The sequence below is a fragment of the Panthera onca genome, chromosome B1, assembly GCF_046562875.1.
Source record: "Panthera onca isolate mPanOnc1 chromosome B1, mPanOnc1 haplotype 2, whole genome shotgun sequence".
NCBI classification, from domain to species: Eukaryota; Metazoa; Chordata; class Mammalia; order Carnivora; family Felidae; genus Panthera; species Panthera onca.
In genome coordinates, this window is record NC_138342.1 from 48,621,797 (window position 1) to 48,640,594 (window position 18,798).

An 18,798-nucleotide genomic window follows, 5' to 3' on the forward strand; every position below is an offset into this window, starting at 1 on the left:
TGTGTGTGTGTGTGTGTGTGTTTAATGAATTGCTGGATTCAATATACCAATATATTATTTTTCATGTTCTATTCGTATTTATAAGTGACTATAGATTTGAATTATCTTTATTTGTTAGAATATTAAGTTTATGCTAAATTCCAGCTGTTACTTTAAACTATTCATGAGGAAATTTATTTTCCTATAATTGGTGAATAGAAATCAGCTGTGAAAATGTTGATGTTCCAAGTCTTTCTTTTCTTCTTTTTAAATTTTTTTAATGTTTATTTTTGAGAGAGAGAAAGACATATTGTAAGTGGGCAATGGGTAGAGAGAGAGAGGGAGACATAGAATCCGAAGCAGCCTCCAGGCTCTGAGCTGACAGCACAGAGCCTGACGTGGGGCTCGAATCCCACCAACCGCGTGATCATGATGTGGGCTGAAGGATGCTTAACCGACTGAGCCACCCAGGTGCCCCCCCTCATAAATCTTTCATTGAAAGTTGGAGCTTTGGGGCACCTGGGTAGCTCAGGAGGTTAAGCATACAACCATCCAATTTCAGCTTAGGTCATGATCTCGCGGTTCCCAGGTTTGAGCCCCGCATCACATGGGGCTCTCTGCTGTCAGCATGGAGCCTGCCTCTGATCCTCTGTCTCCCTCTCTCTCTGCACCTCCCCTACTTATTCTCTCTCTTTGTCTGTACAAATAAATAAACTTAAAAAAAAGAGAAAATAATAAAGTTGGAGCTTTAATTGACTTTCTAATCTGTTCATTAGTATTTGAATTTTTTAAGTTCCTTTTATGTAAATGTGTTAGTTTGTATTTTGCTAGAACATATTCAATTTTCTGTAGATTTTCTACTGTATTGCCCTTGTGTTACATATAATATTAATTATAATTTTAATTTTTTCAATACTAGGTTCTTTTATTATTTTCTATATTTGAGTTTAAGATGCTTAAGCAACAAGTAAAAAAACTTCGATAATCAAATAACTTTTTAAACAGCAACATATGTCATATTAGTTAAAATTTTATCAATGCTTATTAATAACTGTGTACCTCGTTGTGAAAAAACCTTTATGGACATGATACATCTTTTTTCAAAATGGAAGACACAGTGGAAAAAAGTAGAAAACCAAATAAGGTGTCAAAGCTTAGTAATTGTGCATAGACCTCTGTTCAATATTGTTCAATATTTTCCTGTTTGGATTTCTTGAGGCCAAGCATTTCCTCAGTAGTGGATTCTCAAAGGGACTGACAAAAATAGAACTTTCTATAACGGCATATTTTGTCTTACCAAATCATGGCTTTTAGAATTTTATTGTCATACAATACATTAAACCTCATTTTACTGAAGGAAGAAAGAAAGAAAGAAAGAAAGAAAGAAAGAAGAAAAAGAAAGGAAAAAAAAAGAGAGAGAGAGAAAGAGAAAGGAAGGAAAATACTGGAGAGAAGACAGCCCCAGTCTCCTTAAGTCAGCAGCTCAACAACATCAAGACTCAGTTTCTTTCAGTATGTCCCCTCAGCCACCATTAGGGTGATGCTTTTCTTCTTGATGCAGTGGTTGGAAACTTTAACCTTCATCAGATCCACCTGGAGAGCTTGTGACAGCACAGAGTGTCTGCTTTAGTACATGTGGGCTGGAGTGAGCACAAGATTTACACTGAATCCTCTCATTGCCCCCCCACCCCCCACCACCAATGGTTGGAAACTTTCCCAGTATTTCATGTAGGTTACAGTATCCTTAAGCAAAACATAAAATATCCCTAACCAGTGTCCCATATTAAAAACAATTTTTTCAAAAGCCATAAATTTGCCTTTCCCTCACTTCTTATTTTCTAGAATGTTGCCATATTTCCATAACTAACCAAGGTTTTTACAAGATGATTGAGTTCACTAGTGTTAGTTTAGACCTATCAAGATTCATCATCCGGGAATCTTCTAAATACCTTATCACTTAGAGGTTAGTAAAAAAAAAATATTGAAATTTTATAAGTAATAAAAATGGACAAATGAATGTGGATAAAAAATTAACAGAGCCTTAAATAACAATAAAAACTAATGTGCATTCGTCTCTTTTTTGACATAAATTAAGTTGCCAAAGATGTATTGGTCTTTAAAAAAATGAATTTGATATTGTCATTGTTTTATTATTTTTCTTTTTTCATATTTTATTAGTGATAACTTAATTTCCTAATTCTTTGATTTAATTTGTTAATTTAACATTTAATTCACATAATTTAATCTGATTTAATGATGTTACAGTGATAACTATTTATAAATGCGTTCTTACTTGAGTCCCATAGGTTTACTAAATTGTCCTGTTTTTCATTATTTTCTGTTTACTTGCAATTATTTTCCACTTTTGATATTCTCTGGTATCCTGTGGTTATTTTAGGCTATGTTTCTTAATTTTTAAACACATACATTTTCTTTGAATGTGTTTCTACTATTGATTTTTAGGTTTCATTAAATTACACCATATAAAATATCTACCCTTTTGGAACTATATAAGAGTATCTGTATGACAAAGTATATGTTAGGCTTATACAACTGATATATGGGTAAAAGAAAAAAAACGTTTTCTCTGTAGAGAACAAAATTGTATACATTTAGTGATTGTAAACATTTAAACATTAAGCTCTTTGATGACACATTATTCAAATCCTCTGTGTTACTGTTATATATTTTATTTTCTTTATATTTAGCTTATTTCATATACCCATCCTGAAAAAGGTATATTAAATCATCTACTAAATATCTTTTATAAAGTATCCTTGCATGTCAAACTAGTTTTTATCAATTTTTTTGTTTCTTATTATTGATTCATCAATGTTTAATATCCTTGTGGATTTTAACATTTATTAGTATATATGTGTCCTTCTTTCTCTCTTATAATACTTTTGACCCTTAACTCTCATTTATTGATATGCTTTATTTCTTCTTTTTCATTTGGTTGGCATATATTTGTTTAAGCCTTAGGTTTTATGCTTTTAGTTTAGTTTTGTTTTGTTTTTGTTTTTAGTTTCTTATAGTTGATATCTATCTGTTTTTTAAATAAACTAATCTTATGGGCTGATTTTATAATTCTTAAAAGTTGGGACTCAAAGAATTTTTTTTCTTCTTCTTCTGCAGAGACACTAACTCACAGATATAAGTCAAACAAGTCCCACCATCCTGAAAGACAGTGAAAGGAGAAATTTTGTAGCTAAAAATAGAATAAATACTCATTCTTTAGGGGCTTAAACACAGGCTGATAATTTAGTTAATCCTGTAGATCCCCAAGGGAATTATGTCCTTTCGTATATTTCAAAAAGGGCATTGAAGACTAAATTCAAGCTGATGTATTATAATATAATCAAGTTCCAGTAGCCACTTTCTTTTAAGCTGTTAGGCCTCAAATAACTTAGGGAATAGTCTGCTGACTGTAGCCTTACACAAAGCTAGAAATTTCCTGGAAAGAGAGTCTGTTATAGTCTTATCAGGACCTGAATCACTGTGGCTCTTCACAATTTTGCTCAGGGGCCACAAAGGCAAATGGCACCCTCGCCAAGATACCCAATGTAACAATGCCTATATTTTGATAAGAGATTTAGGCAATCCACACTTAGTCTAATAACTGACACTTGATTTTGTGCTTCCCAGTTATACGTACAATCTGGTTACATTTTTGCTCATTCATCTTATGACTTTCCTCGTTCTTAAGTTCTATTATGCTATTCTATTTTGCATGATCCTTCCCTTCCTTATCAATAATGAATAAAGTCATATAACTTTAGTCTTTCAAATTATATTCTCACCCGGATGATTTATTCACCAACAGGGTTTTCATCAGAATGAAACACTTTAACTACTTTTCTGTTTTATCCCCTCCCACCATGAAAGCTTAATTTAGAATGCTTTTACTTCCCTCACCTGTCTCTGGTTTTATCACCAAAATATAAACTGTGTTACTTTTGGGATATTATATATTTTTCTTACATATTTTGTCTTTTGTTTCAATAATCATTACTTACTTTATTTTATTTATTTTTTTTTACTTTTATTTTACTTTATTTTATTTAAGCATAAATTGTTTAAGAGTTTTACTAACAACTTTTATTTAATGTATTTTCCATATCTTGAGATACCTATAATGATTCAGTTGCTATTTGGCTAGAGGACACATGACTAAATAGATTCTGAATTCTTGCATGTCTAAATACATAGCACTTTTATGTGGACAGTGAAGAGAGGTAGTAACTGAGTAGAAGATTCTAGAATTGCTATCATTTTCTGTCAGTAGTCTGTATATGTTCTTCCAGTCATTGGCTTATGGAATAGCAGATACCTGTAAGTAAGTTTTTTGAGGGTCTGAAATTTGGTAAGATATCTGTTTATCCTGAAAACATAGGGATATTGCTATTATGTGTAAGAGTAAGTCTTTACAATTAATTTTTCTGGAATTATTGAATTTTTCAAAAATAAAGGTTTTGTGTTTTTTTGTGTGGTTTTTTTTTTTTTGTTTTTTTTTTGTTTTTTTTGCCTAAGCAAATTCTCTTCTGTTCAATTACCATCTCTGCAATATTTTTCTGTTAGGTAATTTCTATTATTTACATGTGGGATTTCCTTCACCTGTTCTTCTTTTATTTTTCCTTCATGAATTCCATTTCCATATATATTTCAGACAGAAAGAAAAAAACACTGTTATTTAATGTTCCTCAATAATATAACTGTTTCTAATAGTAAAAATCTTGTTTTTCAGTTGATCTACTGAGTTTACAATATGAAAACCATGGGATTTCTTTTGTTTCAGAAAACCTTTGTGCATATTTTTTCCAGCTTTCTCATTAGTTTGTCGCTAATTTTCTCACAATGGAATCTTACCTTTTTCATTTAATGTACTTTAGGGACAGACTTACCCTAAACAGACTTGTCCAGAAACACTGAGATCGGACTAATGTTCTAGACTCTGCCAAATTTCATTACCTTGTGAAAGAATTTGGGAAGCAGAGAGTAACAAATAAAATTTACATGCCCAGATATTGTTACAAGTTTTTAAAATGTATTACTCATTTAATTCTCATAACAACCTTAGTGGTAGGAATTACTATTATCTCCATTTTCTGTGTGAGCGAACTGAGGCACAGAGGCATTATGCAACTTGGCCAATGTCACACATGGCTGGTAGAGTAGAAGAAAGAAGGCTAAACCAAGGAAATATAAGTCATGCACTGAACCATCATGCTATAATATGTATTTTATTAGTTTCCTATCAGTTTATTTCGATCTTAATACGACATATACAAAACATAAACCCTCATCAATTGTCTATTTTATACATATATGTTATCTTGGAAAGAAGATTTTTGTTAAGACTTGAGAATATAAACAGGACAGCTCAAACTTTTAAGAAAGTTATGGTTTAATGGGCTTGATAGAACATATAATCAATATTCAAACATGAATTCCAACGTTGATATACCAGTGTGTGTATGTGCATCTGTATACGTGCGTGTCAATTGAGAGATTTAAAAATTTACACAAAACATATTCAAAATAGTTACGAAGCAGCTTATTTTTACCAATTTAGCTATGAATCTACCTAAAAATGCCAACAGATACTTAAAAATAAAATGGATCACGGCAGTTATGACATGTAAGTACTATAAATTTTACTTTAATGCATGATTTCTCAACCTAGAAACTATTGGTGTTTGGGGCTAAATAACACCGTTGTAGGGGGTTGTACTGTGCGCTGCAGAATGTTTCGCACCAACATTGTTCTTTACCCACTAGATGCTAGCAGCACCCACTCCTCAGGTGTGACAACCAAAAATACCTCCAGATACTGCCGAATGTCCTTCGGGAGAGAAATTGTCCTTAGTGAAGAACCATTGTCCCAGTGTTATTCTTCAGAGATAACATTACTTATAGTAACAAGGAATAAGCTATATATTTGAAGATTTTTATGGGAGAAAATGGTCATTTAAAATTTTAAGGAATCCAATTGATAGTCTGCCAGAGTCAATTCTTATCTCAGGCAGGTTTAGTAATCATTCTTTAGTAGAAATATCATTTGTAAGTGCTTTTAATTCTTGATCACTACAGGATCATTCACAAGGCTTTCTCTCTGTCTCAGGCTACATCGGCCGTGTCTTCTGTTTAGTTCCTTGAATGGTTTCTGTTTCAGCAAGTGGGTAATTGCATTCACCTTGGTTCTAGGATTTCCTCTAGCTGGAATAAAAGTGTCTAAATTCCCATAACTGGCTGGGCGTCCAACAATAGTTTGACACACCAGCCAAGAAAGTTGTCCTATATGAGACTAACTCCAGTATGGAATACATCATTGGGTCTGAGAGCAGAGCATCTACTGAAGCGAAAATAAAACAAAGGCTAAGGTTAAGCCTGTCTTTGTCTGTTGAAACTCTGACTTTAACATGGGTGATTTTCTCTGCTAAAAACTAACTTGCGGCTTACAGTCAGCTTTTTCTAAACTTGCCATACAGCCATTTCAGTTTGTTCACTCCTGGCAAAGAGACTTTCATACAAAGAAAGGCATTAGTAGATTACTCACATTTTTAGCCCAAATATGCAAACGTTGTGCTACCAGAGCTTTGCATGCATTGATTCAGATGGTGTTTAGTAGAGTCCCTGGCACTCAGTAAGGCATGTAAGTGAAGCCACATCATCATTCAATCTTTGAACTTCTTAATTCTTTTTAAAAATTTTTTTTAACATTTATTTATTTTTGAGACAGAGAGAGACAGAGCATGAACGGAGGAGGGGCAGAGAGAGAGGGAGACACAGAATCGGAAGCAGGCTCCAAGCTCTGGGCCATCAGCCCAGAGCCTGACGGGGGGGCTCCAACTCACGGACCGCAAGATCGTGACCTGAGCTGAAGTCGGACGCTCAACTGACTGAGCCACCCAGGCGCCCCTGAACTTCTTAATTCTATGTTAATTCCTAGGCTTTTATAATAATCTGGCCATTAATGGGGCACCTGGGTGGCTCAGTCGGTTAAGCGTCTGACTTCAGCTCAGGTCACGATCTCATGGTTTGTGAATTTGAGCTCCGTGTCGGGCTCCGTGCTGACAGCTCAGAGCCTGGAGCCTGCTTTGGATTCTGTGTCTCCCCTCCTCTGCTTGTGCTCTGTTTCTCAAAAATAAATAAACATTAAAAAAATAAGCTAGCCATCTATAAATACTACATACTATAACCGTAGATAGTCTTGTGAATTACTGGAGCACCACACATATAGACAAGTAACTTTCAAATTTAGAACGGGGGCGCTCTCCTGTTTGACATATTAGTACAGTTCTCTCTACCAGTCAACTCTTGAAAAACCTTGAAAAACAATTGTGTTTATTGCTTTATATATAATATGCCAGGTTGCCTGAGTGTTTACCTATGCCTCATTTAAAGAAAAGGACTCTGATGTTGTACCAGGCAGTGTGATATGATTCCAACCCCAAATAGATCATTTAAAATAAAAATAACACCCATAAGGTCCTAATATTCCATCAGTTCTTTTTCAATAAGAGAAGTTACTGCTGCTCCTAACATCTCTACTTATTTTGCTATAGTCCAAGTTTTACAGTTTTTTGGGGCAATAAATTCTCTTCAAAATTTTTATATCTAATGCCAAATGCAGCAACTTTCAAGCTGTGAGATCCAGTTGTCACATCCTTGAAATTAGTTCCAGGTATAACTTGAGAAAAACAAGCATGTACAACCTTCCATTGCTAGAAAACCAAACACAGGTTTTGAATGGGGAAGGAACAAGAAGCGTGTTTCTCAACAGCTGTAATCACCAAGTGGCCAAAACAATAGATGTGCACTTACAATCAGCTCTGTGTTACAAATATATCTCATCATTTTACAATATTATAACTATAGGAGAACCTTTTTTTAAAAAATGGGGACAAGGAATTTAGTTTCAGAAACTTTTGGTAGGTGGAATTGGTTTCATTTATGCCCAGTTAAGGCATCAGTGTTCCCAATATCTATTGCTCCTGGATGTAGAGTTTCAGTTCTGAGTTCACTACTTACTAGTTATATAATTTTGACCATTTTTTAAAAAAAATGTTTCTATGCCTGTGTGGCTCATTCAGTTAAGCAACCAACACTTGATTTTGACTTGATCAACACAGGTCATGATCTCATGGTTCCTGGGTTCAGGCCCCGCATTGAGCTCCCCACTGACAGTATGGAGGAATTTTCTTTGTCTTCCTCTCTCTTCTGCTCCTCTCCCACCCATTCTCTCTCTCTCAAAATAAATAAAATTAAGTATATATATATATATATATATATATATATATATATATACATATGGAGATTTATGTAGAAAGATTTATTGTGAGAGATTGGTTCACACAACATGGAAGCTGAGAAGTCACATGATTTGCTGTCTGCAAGCTGAAGGCACAAGAAGCTAGGGGTGTGTAGTTCCAGTCTACACCAGAAGGCCTGAGAACCATGGGAACCAATGTTACAAATTTCAGTCTGAGTCCAGAGGTGTACCAATGTCTCAGGGCAGCAGATGAATGTTCCTCCTTAAGCAAGAAAACAAATTTGCCTTTCCACTGCTTTCATGTTCAGTTCTGGTCCTAAGTGGATTTGATGATGCCCACCTGTGTTGGTGAGGGCAGTCTTCTTTCCTCAGTCTAACAATGCAAATACTAATCTCTTCCATAAACGTGCCCACAGACACCTCAGAAATAATAATTTACAGTGATCTAGGCATCCCTTAGCCCAGTCAAGTTGATGGCAAAATTAAACATTGCATCCATCCATAAAATAAGGTTCTTGTTTGATATACTAAATTTGTTGTGAAAAGTAGATTATGCTTTCCAACACATTTGTAGAATGTTGAACAAAATGCAGTGTTTAATATGTTCGCTGGTAATAGCATTTCAATGTATCTTATTACTCAAATATAAGATGGGTAGAGGTTTTCTTAAGAGCAAATATATAAGATTTTAATACTAATCATGTCACCTCACATTGTCCCCACACACCTGTCCAAGACAGATTATAAAAATAAGTTCGAGAACCATTTAAAAATAAATGTACTCTAGGGGCGCCTGGGTGGCTCAGTCAGTTGAGTGTTTGACTTCGGCTCAGTCCATGGGTTTGAGCCCCACGTTGGGCTCTGTGCTGACAGCTCAGAGCCTGGAGCTTGCTTCAGATATTGTGTCTCCCTCTCTCTGCCCCCTCCCCACTCTCTTTCTCTCTCTCTCAAAAATGAATGAGCATTGAAAAATTTTTAAAAATTAAAATAAATGTACTCTAGTTAGTACAGTTATTTAGGAGATGGGTATTCTGGACACCATTGTTTTTAATTTAGCACAGGGTCTCAAATTATCAAATGGAGTGACTGTTTCTGGAACGATATATATCTGACTCTAGATCCAAGTCAAGCCCAACTACATGCATTTCTGTGTGTGAATTCAAAGAATTGTTTCCTTAGTGCTATAAAGCTTTAGATTCCCCAGGAAGTTTTGCAATGAAATATCCAGTCTCGAGCATAGTCAAAGAGAATTCCTTAATCCTCAAGTAATCAACTCTGTAATAGTATAGTGGGAAATGTCTGTGCCTCTTTCAATATCCTTACATTGCAGTCCTGGCCTATGGGTGACTTTCTAACCATAAATAAGATTTGGGGGGAATCTTTGTTTTAATAGTCTTATTTATCCTTCCCCATTATGGGGGTTGCTAGTGTTATTGATGAAAGCCTAAGTGAGCTCCTTTTCATTAATGGGCAAGAACTCCATCAATATGTGTCAGCGAAGCTAATGCATTAAGTATATGGTTTTACCAACTTTAACTTCTTTACTTCCAGGTGGAAAGCATACCTGGAATGACCTATTTTGCCAGATTTGGCTATTCTCCAAGTACTTTCTCTTCCTTCTGAAGTACTTTCTCCTTCCTTCTGAGTAACGTAGCCATGCACGCAGCTGGCCAGCCTTGGAGCATACCCAGCAGAAATAGTCTTATCTCACAATATATGGACACATCGAAGCAAATGAATCCACATTCACTGCTCTTTTTAGAATAAGAAGCAAGATATGCCGCTTTAATATCGAGTAAAAGCCATGTTTTCTAATCTAGCTTTATTATACTCTATCTTTCTAGTGGGAAATCAGAAACTTGCACATTTATTAACGTGGTATTTTCCATTTCACTATTTTCTTTGGTTGCATATCCTGTATTGGAAGGAGACCAAAGGAGAATTAAGTGGCCCCTCAAATCTGTTAGAGCCTGGATAATACTCTGCGTTAATGCAGTTATGGCAGAATTCGCTCCCAGAGCAGGAGCAGGAAGGCAGTGGGACCCTCAGCTCCCTGAGTTGTAAGGATTTTTGTTTTTGTTTTTATTTTTGGTTTTTTTTGCAGGCTGTTTTGGAAACACAGAAGTTCACTAACGAGACAAAATACAAACATAGTTGGCAGGAAATTGTTTTGAATTAGAATTTCCTGAAATTATAGGTTGCAGATTTGGACCTCAAGAGTACACTTAGATTCTGGTCATCCTGGTGGAAACAGTACATTATTGGCAAGCTAAAGAAATCCTTCGGTTTTTTTTTTGTTTTGTTTTGTTTTGTTTTATTTTTGTTTTTTATTTTTTTTATTTTTTAATATATGAAATTTACTGTCAAATTGGTTTCCATACAACACCCAGTGCTCATCCCAAAAGGTGCCCTCCTCAATACCCATCACCCACCCTGCCCTCCCTCCCACCCCCCATCAACCCTCAGTTTGTTCTCAGTTTTTAACAGTCTCTTATGCTTTGGCTCTCTCCCACTCTAGCCTCTTTTTTTTTTTTTTTTTTCCTTCCCCTCCCCCATGGGTTTCTGTTACCTTTCTCAGGATCCACATAAGAGTGAAACCATATGGTATCTGTCTTTCTCTGTATGGCTTATTTCACTTAGCATCACACTCTCCAGTTCCATCCATGTTGCTACAAAAGGCCATATTTCATTCTTTCTCATTGCCACGTAGTATTCCATTGTGTATATAAACCACAATTTCTTTATCCATTCATCAGTTGATGGACATTTAGGCTCTTTCCATAATTTGGCTATTGTTGAGAGTGCCGCTATAAACATTGGGGTACAGGTGCCCCTATGCATCAGTACTCCTGTATCCCTTGGATAAATTCCTAGCAGTGCTATTGCTGGGTCATAGGGTAGGTCTATTTTTAATTTTCTGAGGAACCTCCACACTGCTTTCCGGAGCGGCTGCACCAATTTGCATTCCCACCAACAGTGCAAGAGGGTTCCTGTTTCTCCACATCCTCTCCAGCATCTATAGTCTCCTGATTTCTTCATTTTGGCCACTCTGACTGGCGTGAGGTGGTATCTGAGTGTGGTTTTGATTTGTATTTCCCTGATAAGGAGCGACGTTGAACATCTTTTCATGTGCCTGTTGGCCATCCGGATGTCTTCTTTAGAGAAGTGTCTATTCATGTTTTCTGCCCATTTCTTCACTGGGTTATTTGTTTTTCGGGTGTGGAGTTTGATGAGCTCTTTATAGATTTTGGATACTAGCCCTTTGTCCGTTGTGTCATTTGCAAATATCTTTTCCCATTCCGTTGGTTGCCTTTTAGTTTTGTTGGTTGTTTCCTTTGCTGTGCAGAAGCTTTTTATCTTCATGAGGTCCCAGTAATTCACTTTTGCTTTTAATTCCCTTGCCTTTGGGGATGTGCCGAGTAAGAGATTGCTACGGCTGAGGTCAGAGAGGTCTTTTCCTGCTTTCTCCTCTAAGGTTTTGATGGTTTCCTGTCTCACATTCAGGTCCTTTATCCATTTTGAGTTTATTTTTGTGAATGGTGTGAGAAAGTGGTCTAGTTTCAACCTTCTGCATGTTGCTGTCCAGTTCTCCCAGCACCATTTGTTAAAGAGACTGTCTTTTTTCCATTGGATGTTCTTTCCTGCTTTGTCAAAGATGAGTTGGCCATACGTTTGTGGGTCTAGTTCTGGGGTTTCTATTCTATTCCATTGGTCTATGTGTCTGTTTTTATGCCAATACCATGCTGTCTTGATGATGACAGCTTTGTAGTAGAGGCTAAAGTCTGGGATTGTGATGCCTCCTGCTTTGGTGGTCTTCTTCAAAATTACTTTGGCTATTCGGGGCCTTTTGTGGTTCCATATGAATTTTAGGATTGCTTGTTCTAGTTTCGAGAAGAATGCTGGTGCAATTTTGATTGGGATTGCATTGAATGTGTAGATAGCTTTGGGTAGTATTGACATTTTGACAATATTTATTCTTCCAATCCATGAGCAGGGAATGTCTTTCCATTTCTTTATATCTTCTTCAATTACCTGCATAAGCTTTCTATAGTTTTCAGCATACAGATCTTTTACATCTTTGGTTAGATTTATTCCTAGGTATTATGCTTCTTGGTGCAATTGTGAATGGGATCAGTTTCTTCATTTGTCTTTCTGTTGCTTCATTGTTAGTGTATAAGAATGCAACTGATTTCTGCACATTGATTTTGTATCCTGCAACTTTGCTGAATTCATGTATCAGTTCTAGCAGACTTTTGGTGGAGTCTATCGGATTTTCCATGTATAATATCATGTCATCTGCAAAAAGCGAAAGCTTGACTTCATCTTTGCCAATTTTGATGCCTTTGATTTCCTTTTGTTGTCTGATTGCTGATGCTAGAACTTCCAGCACTATGTTAAACAAGAGCGGTGACAGTGGGCATCCCTGTCGTGTTCCTGATCTCAGGGAAAAAGCTCTCAGTTTTTCCCCGTTGAGGATGATGTTAGCTGTGGGCTTTTCATAAATGGCCTTTATGATCTTTAAGTATGTTCCTTCTATCCCGACTTTCTCAAGGGTTTTTATTAAGAAAGGGTGCTGGGTTTTGTCAAAGGCCTTTTCTGCATCGATTGACAGGATCATATGGTTCTTCTCTTTTTTTTTGTTAATGTGATGTATCACGTTGATCGATTTGCGAATGTTGAACCAGCCCTGCATCCCAGGAATGAATCCCACTTGATCATGGTGAATAATTCTTTTTATATGCTGTTGAATTCGATTTGCTAGTATCTTATTAAGAATTTTTGCATCCATATTCATCAGGGATATTGGCCTGTAGTTCTCTTTTTTTACTGGGTCTCTGTCTGGTTTAGGAATCAAAGTAATACTGGCTTCATAGAATGAGTCTGGAAGTTTTCCTTCCCTTTCTATTTCTTGGAATAGCTTGAGAAGGATAGGTATTATCTCTGCTTTAAACGTCTGGTAGAACTCCCCTGGGAAGCCATCTGGTCCTGGACTCTTATTTGTTGGGAGATTTTTGATAACCGATTCAATTTCTTCGCTGGTTATGGGTCTGTTCAAGCTTTCTATTTCCTCCTGATTGAGTTTTGGAAGAGTGTGGGTGTTTAGAAATTTGTCCATTTCTTCCAGGTTGTCCAATTTGCTGGCATATAATTTTTCATAGTATTCCCTGATAATTGTTTGTATCTCTGAGGGATTGGTTGTAATCATTCCATTTTCATTCATGATTTTATCTATTTGGGTCATCTCCCTTTTCTTTTTGAGAAGCCTGGCTAGAGGTTTGTCAATTTTGTTTATTTTTTCAAAAAAACCAACTCTTGGTTTCGTTGATCTGCTCTACAGTTTTTTTAGATTCTATATTGTTTATTTCTGCTCTGATCTTTATGATTTCTCTTCTTCTGCTGGGTTTAGGCTGCCTTTGCTGTTCTGCTTCTATTTCCTTTAGGTGTGCTGTTAGATTTTGTATTTGGGATTTTTCTTGTTTCTTGAGATAGGCCTGGATTGCAATGTATTTTCCTCTCAGGACTGCCTTCGCTGCATCCCAAAGCGTTTGGATTGTTGTATTTTCATTTTCGTTTGTTTCCATGTATATTTTAATTTCTTCTCTAATTGCCTGGTTGACCCACTCATTCGTTAGTAGGGTGTTCTTTAACCTCCATGCTTTTGGAGGTTTTCCAGACTTTTTCCTGTGGTTGATTTCAAGCTTCATAGCATTGTGGTCTGAAAGTATGCATGGTATAATTTCAATTCTTGTAAACTTATGAAGGGCTGTTTTGTGACCCAGTATATGATCTATCTTGGAGAATGTTCCATGTGCACTCGAGAAGAAAGTATATTCTGTTGCTTTGGGATGCAGAGTTCTAAATATATCTGTCAAGTCTATCTGATCCAATGTATCATTCAGGGCCCTTGTTTCTTTATTGACTGTGTGTCTAGATGATCTATCCATTTCTGTAAGTGGGGTGTTAAAGTCCCCTGCAATGACCACATTCTTATCATAAGGTTGCTTATGTTTATGAGTAATTGTTTTATATATCTGGGGGCTCGGGTATTTGGCGCATAGACATTTATAATAGTTAGCTCTTCCTGGTGGATAGACCCTGTGATTATTATATAATGCCCTTCTTCATCTCTTGTTACAGCCTTTAATTTAAAGTCTAGTTTGTCTGATATAAGTATGGCTACTCCAGCTTTCTTTTGGCTTCCAGGAGCATGATAAATAGTTCTCCATCCCCTCACTCTCAATCTAAAGGTGTCCTCAGATCTAAAATGAGTCTCTTGTAGACAGCAAATAGATGGGTCTTGCTTTTTTATCCATTCTGATACCCTATGTCTTTTAGTTGGCGCATTTAATCCATTTACATTCAGTGTTATTATAGAAAGATATGGGTTTAGAGTCATTGTGATGTCTGTATGTTTTATGCTTGTAGTGATGTCTCTGGTACTTTGTCTCACAGGATCCCCCTTAGGATCTCTTGTAGGGCTGGTTTCGTGGTGACAAATTCCTTCAGTTTTTGTTTGTTTGGGAAGACCTTTATCTCTCCTTCTATTCTAAATGACAGACTTGCTGGATAAAGGATTCTCGGCTGCATATTTTTTCTGTTTAGCACACTGTAGATATCGTGCCAAGCCTTTCTGGCCTGCCAAGTTTCAAAGGAGACATCAGTCACGAGTCTTATAGGTCTCCCTTTATATGTGAGGGCACGTTTATCCCTTGCTGCTTTCAGAATTTTCTCTTTATCCTTGTATTTTGCCAGTTTCACTATGATATGTCGTGCAGAAGATCGATTCAAGTTACGTCTGAAGGGAGTTCTCTGTGCCTCTTGGATTTCAATGCCTTTTTCCTTCCCCAGTTCAGGGAAGTTCTCAGCTATAATTTGTTCAAGTACCCCTTCAGCACCTTTCCCTCTCTCTTCCTCCTCTGGGATACCAATTATGCGTATATTATTTTTTTTTAGTGTATCACTTAGTTCTCTAATTTTCCCCTCATACTCCTGGATTTTTTTATCTCTCTTTCTTTCAGCTTCCTCTTTCTCCATAACTTTATCTTCTAGTTCACTTATTCTCTCCTCTGCCTCTTCAAGCCGAGCCATCGTGGATTCCATTTTGTTTTGCATTTCGTTTAAAGCGTTTTTCAACTCCTCGTGACTGTTCCTTAGTCCCTCGATCTTTGTGGCAAGAGATTCTCTGCTGTCCTGTATACTGTTTTCAAGCCCAGCGATTAATTTTATGACTATTATTCTAAATTCACTTTCTGTTATATTATTTAAATCCTTTTTGATCAGTTCATTAGCTGTTGTTATTTCCTGGAGATTCTTCTGAGGGGAATTCTTCCGTTTGGTCATTTTGGAGAGTCCCTTGCGTGGTGAGGACCTGCAGTGCACTTCCCCTGTGCTGTGGTGTATAACTGGAGTTAGTGGGCGGGGCCGCAGTCCGACCCGATGTCTGCCCCCAGCCCACTGCTGGGGCCACAGTCAGACTGGTGTGTGCCTTCTCTTCCCCTCTCCTAGGGGCGGGATTCACTGTGGGGTGGCGTGTCCCGTCTGGGCTACTTGCACACTGCCAGGCTTGTGTTGCTGGGGATCTGGCGTATTAGCTGGGGTGGGTAGGCAAGGTGCTCGGGGGCTGGAGGGGCAGGCTTAGCTCGCTTCTCCTTAGGTGATCCACTTCAGGAGGAGCCCTGTGGCAGCGGGAGGGAGTCAGATCCGCTGCCGGAGGTTTGGCTCCGCAGAAGCACAGAGTTGGGTGTTTGCGCGGAGCGAGCAAGTTCCCTGGCAGGAACTGGTTCCCTTTGGGATTTTGGCTGGGGGATGGGCGGGGGAGATGGCGCTGGCGTGCGCCTTTGTTCCCCGCCAAGCTGAGCTCTGCCGTCCGGGGGCTCAGCAGCTCTCCCTCCCTTTGTCCTCCAGCCTTCCCGCTTTCCGAGCAGAGCTGTTAACTTATGACCTCCCAGACGCTAAGTCGCGCTTGCTGTCGGAACACAGTCTGTCCGGCCCCTCCGCTTTTGCCAGCCAGACTCGGGGGCTCAGCTTGGCAGGCGAGCCGCCCCTCCGCCCCGGCTCCCTCCCGCCAGTCCGTGGAGCGCGCACCGCCTCGCCGCCCTTCCTACCCTCTTCCGTGGGCCTCTAGTCTGCGCTTGACTCCGGAGACTCCCTTCTGCTAATCCTCTGGCGGTTTTCTGGGTTCTTTAGGCAGGTGTAGGTGGAATCTAAGTGATCGGCAGGACGCGCTGTGAGCCCCGCGCCCTCCTACGCCGCCATCTTCCGGAACCTCTCGGTTTATCAGAAAAACTTGTAGGCAGAAACTTTTGCAAAGTACTTGAATTATTCCTAGTAAGATAAGATGTAGTTATTTAAAGATTTTTTTGTCTCAAATGAACATACTCTGTGTTTGTGAAATGGATGTCTATTTTCCCTAAGAGTGTTCCAATAAAAATTAAAACACAGCAGCAATGACAGAACATTTTAGAAAGATTATTTTATTTATCATTTGATACACCCAACTTTGTGATGAATGAGGAGAGGCAATATTACCTCTGTTAATATAAAGGTCATTCTTTTAGGAGCACCTGAGTGGTTCAGTCGGTTGAGCATCTGACTTTGGCTCAGGTCATGATCTCTCAGCTTGTGAGTTTGAGTCTCACATCAGACTCTGTGCTGAGAGCTCAGAGCCTAGAGCTTGCTTCAGATCCTGTGTCTCCCTCTCTCTGCCCCTCCCCCGCTTGTGTTCTGTCTCTCTCTATCATAAATAAATAAACATTAAAAAAAGTATATTTATAAATGTCATTCATTTAGTAAGTGACACTTCTGGAAGAAACACATGTCATGGTATCCCTTACCCTTATCTCACATCGACACTGAATAACTTCAAGTTGCTTTTTATTTCTACTTAAAATTCTGGAGGTCTGCATATATTTATAGGTGGGCACAAGCCTTGAATTGTTAATCAAATACCCCATTCTCATCATTCCCTCATTATAGTGTGATTTTTTTGTACTTTGGGAAAACTGTCAGAAATGTCACATGACATGATTTCTAAATATCTTTCAGTGAGATGGATTATTACCTAGAGGATGATAGCATAAGTGCACATAAAAACTCTGCTCACAGACTCTTAAAAACTGAGAGCAAACTGAGGGTTGATGGGCGGTGGGAGGCAGGGGAGGGCGGGTGATAGGTATTGAGGAGGGCACCTGTTGGGATGAGCACTGGGTGCTGTATGGAAACTGATTTGACAAAAAATATCATATTAAAAAAAAAAAAGAACTTTTGAGTTATATGAAAAAAAACATGTTTAAGAACACCAAAAAAAAAAAAAATCTGCTCACAGATCAACTAAGAGTCTGTAGCAAAGGATGCATGTCTTATTTGCAAAAGCTATTTGTTGGTTTATTTAGATTTTGTACAGGAGAAATAGACAATATACTATAGGAATAGAGACTGAATATCTTTTAGTCAGACAAATCTTCATTTAAATTCCACTTTGTGGGGCTCCTGGTTGGCTCAGTTGGTTAAATGTCTGACTCCTGATTTTGGCTCAGGTCATGAGCTCATGGTTTGTGGGATTGAGCCCTACTTTGGGCTCCCTGCCAATAGCATGGAGCCTGCTTGGGATTTGTTCTTTCCTCTGTCTCTGCCCCTCCCCTGCTTGTTCTCTTTCTCTTTCTCTCTATCTCTCTCTCTCTCTCTCTCTCTCTGTCTCCCAAAATAAATAAATAAACATTTAAAAATAAACAAATAATTAAATTCCACTTTGTTTTCTATTGGCTGTTTGAGCAAGTTCCTTAACCTCTCTCAATCTTTTCCCTCTTTATATATAGTTCAAATAATAGTTCACTGGGCAAATTTAAGTATAAAATGAAATGATTTGAGGCATCTGGGTGGCTCAGATGGTTAAGTACCCGACTTCAGTTCAGATCATGATTTCATGGTTTGTGAGTTTGAGACCCATGTCAGGCTCTGTGCTCACAGCTCACAGCCTGCAGCTTGCTTCAGATTCTGTGTCTCCCTCTCTCTCTGCCCCTCCCCTGCTTGCTCTCTGTCTCTCTCTCTCTCAAAAATTAACATTAAAAATATTTTTAAATGAAATGATTTATGTAAAATATTTAGCATGATACCGTGTGAATTATTCAAAATAATTTTATTATGATATTAATAGTACATATATATTTTTTAATTACACAGATGTAATAAGTTATAGGATTCAATCAACACATCTTTAATTATTGCTAAAATGTGTCAAGCAATGTGCCACGTTTCAGGAATTGGAAGATAAGCAAATACTTTGTTTACAAGCCTGTGGAGGAGATAAACATTAATCAAATAATCATATAAATTAATGTAAAATTACAGTTGTGATTAGTGATAAAGAAAAATACATCATGCTAGTAAATTGAGTATACTAAAATTAAACTTAAATTAATTTTAAAAATAGGAGTTTTAGTTTTATTGAGGATTTTAATATTTTTTCCTAAGAGGAAAGGACTCAATAATGCTTTTAAAACAAGGTGCTAATAAGATTATTTATGCCAAAAAGTTACCTTTGATCACAG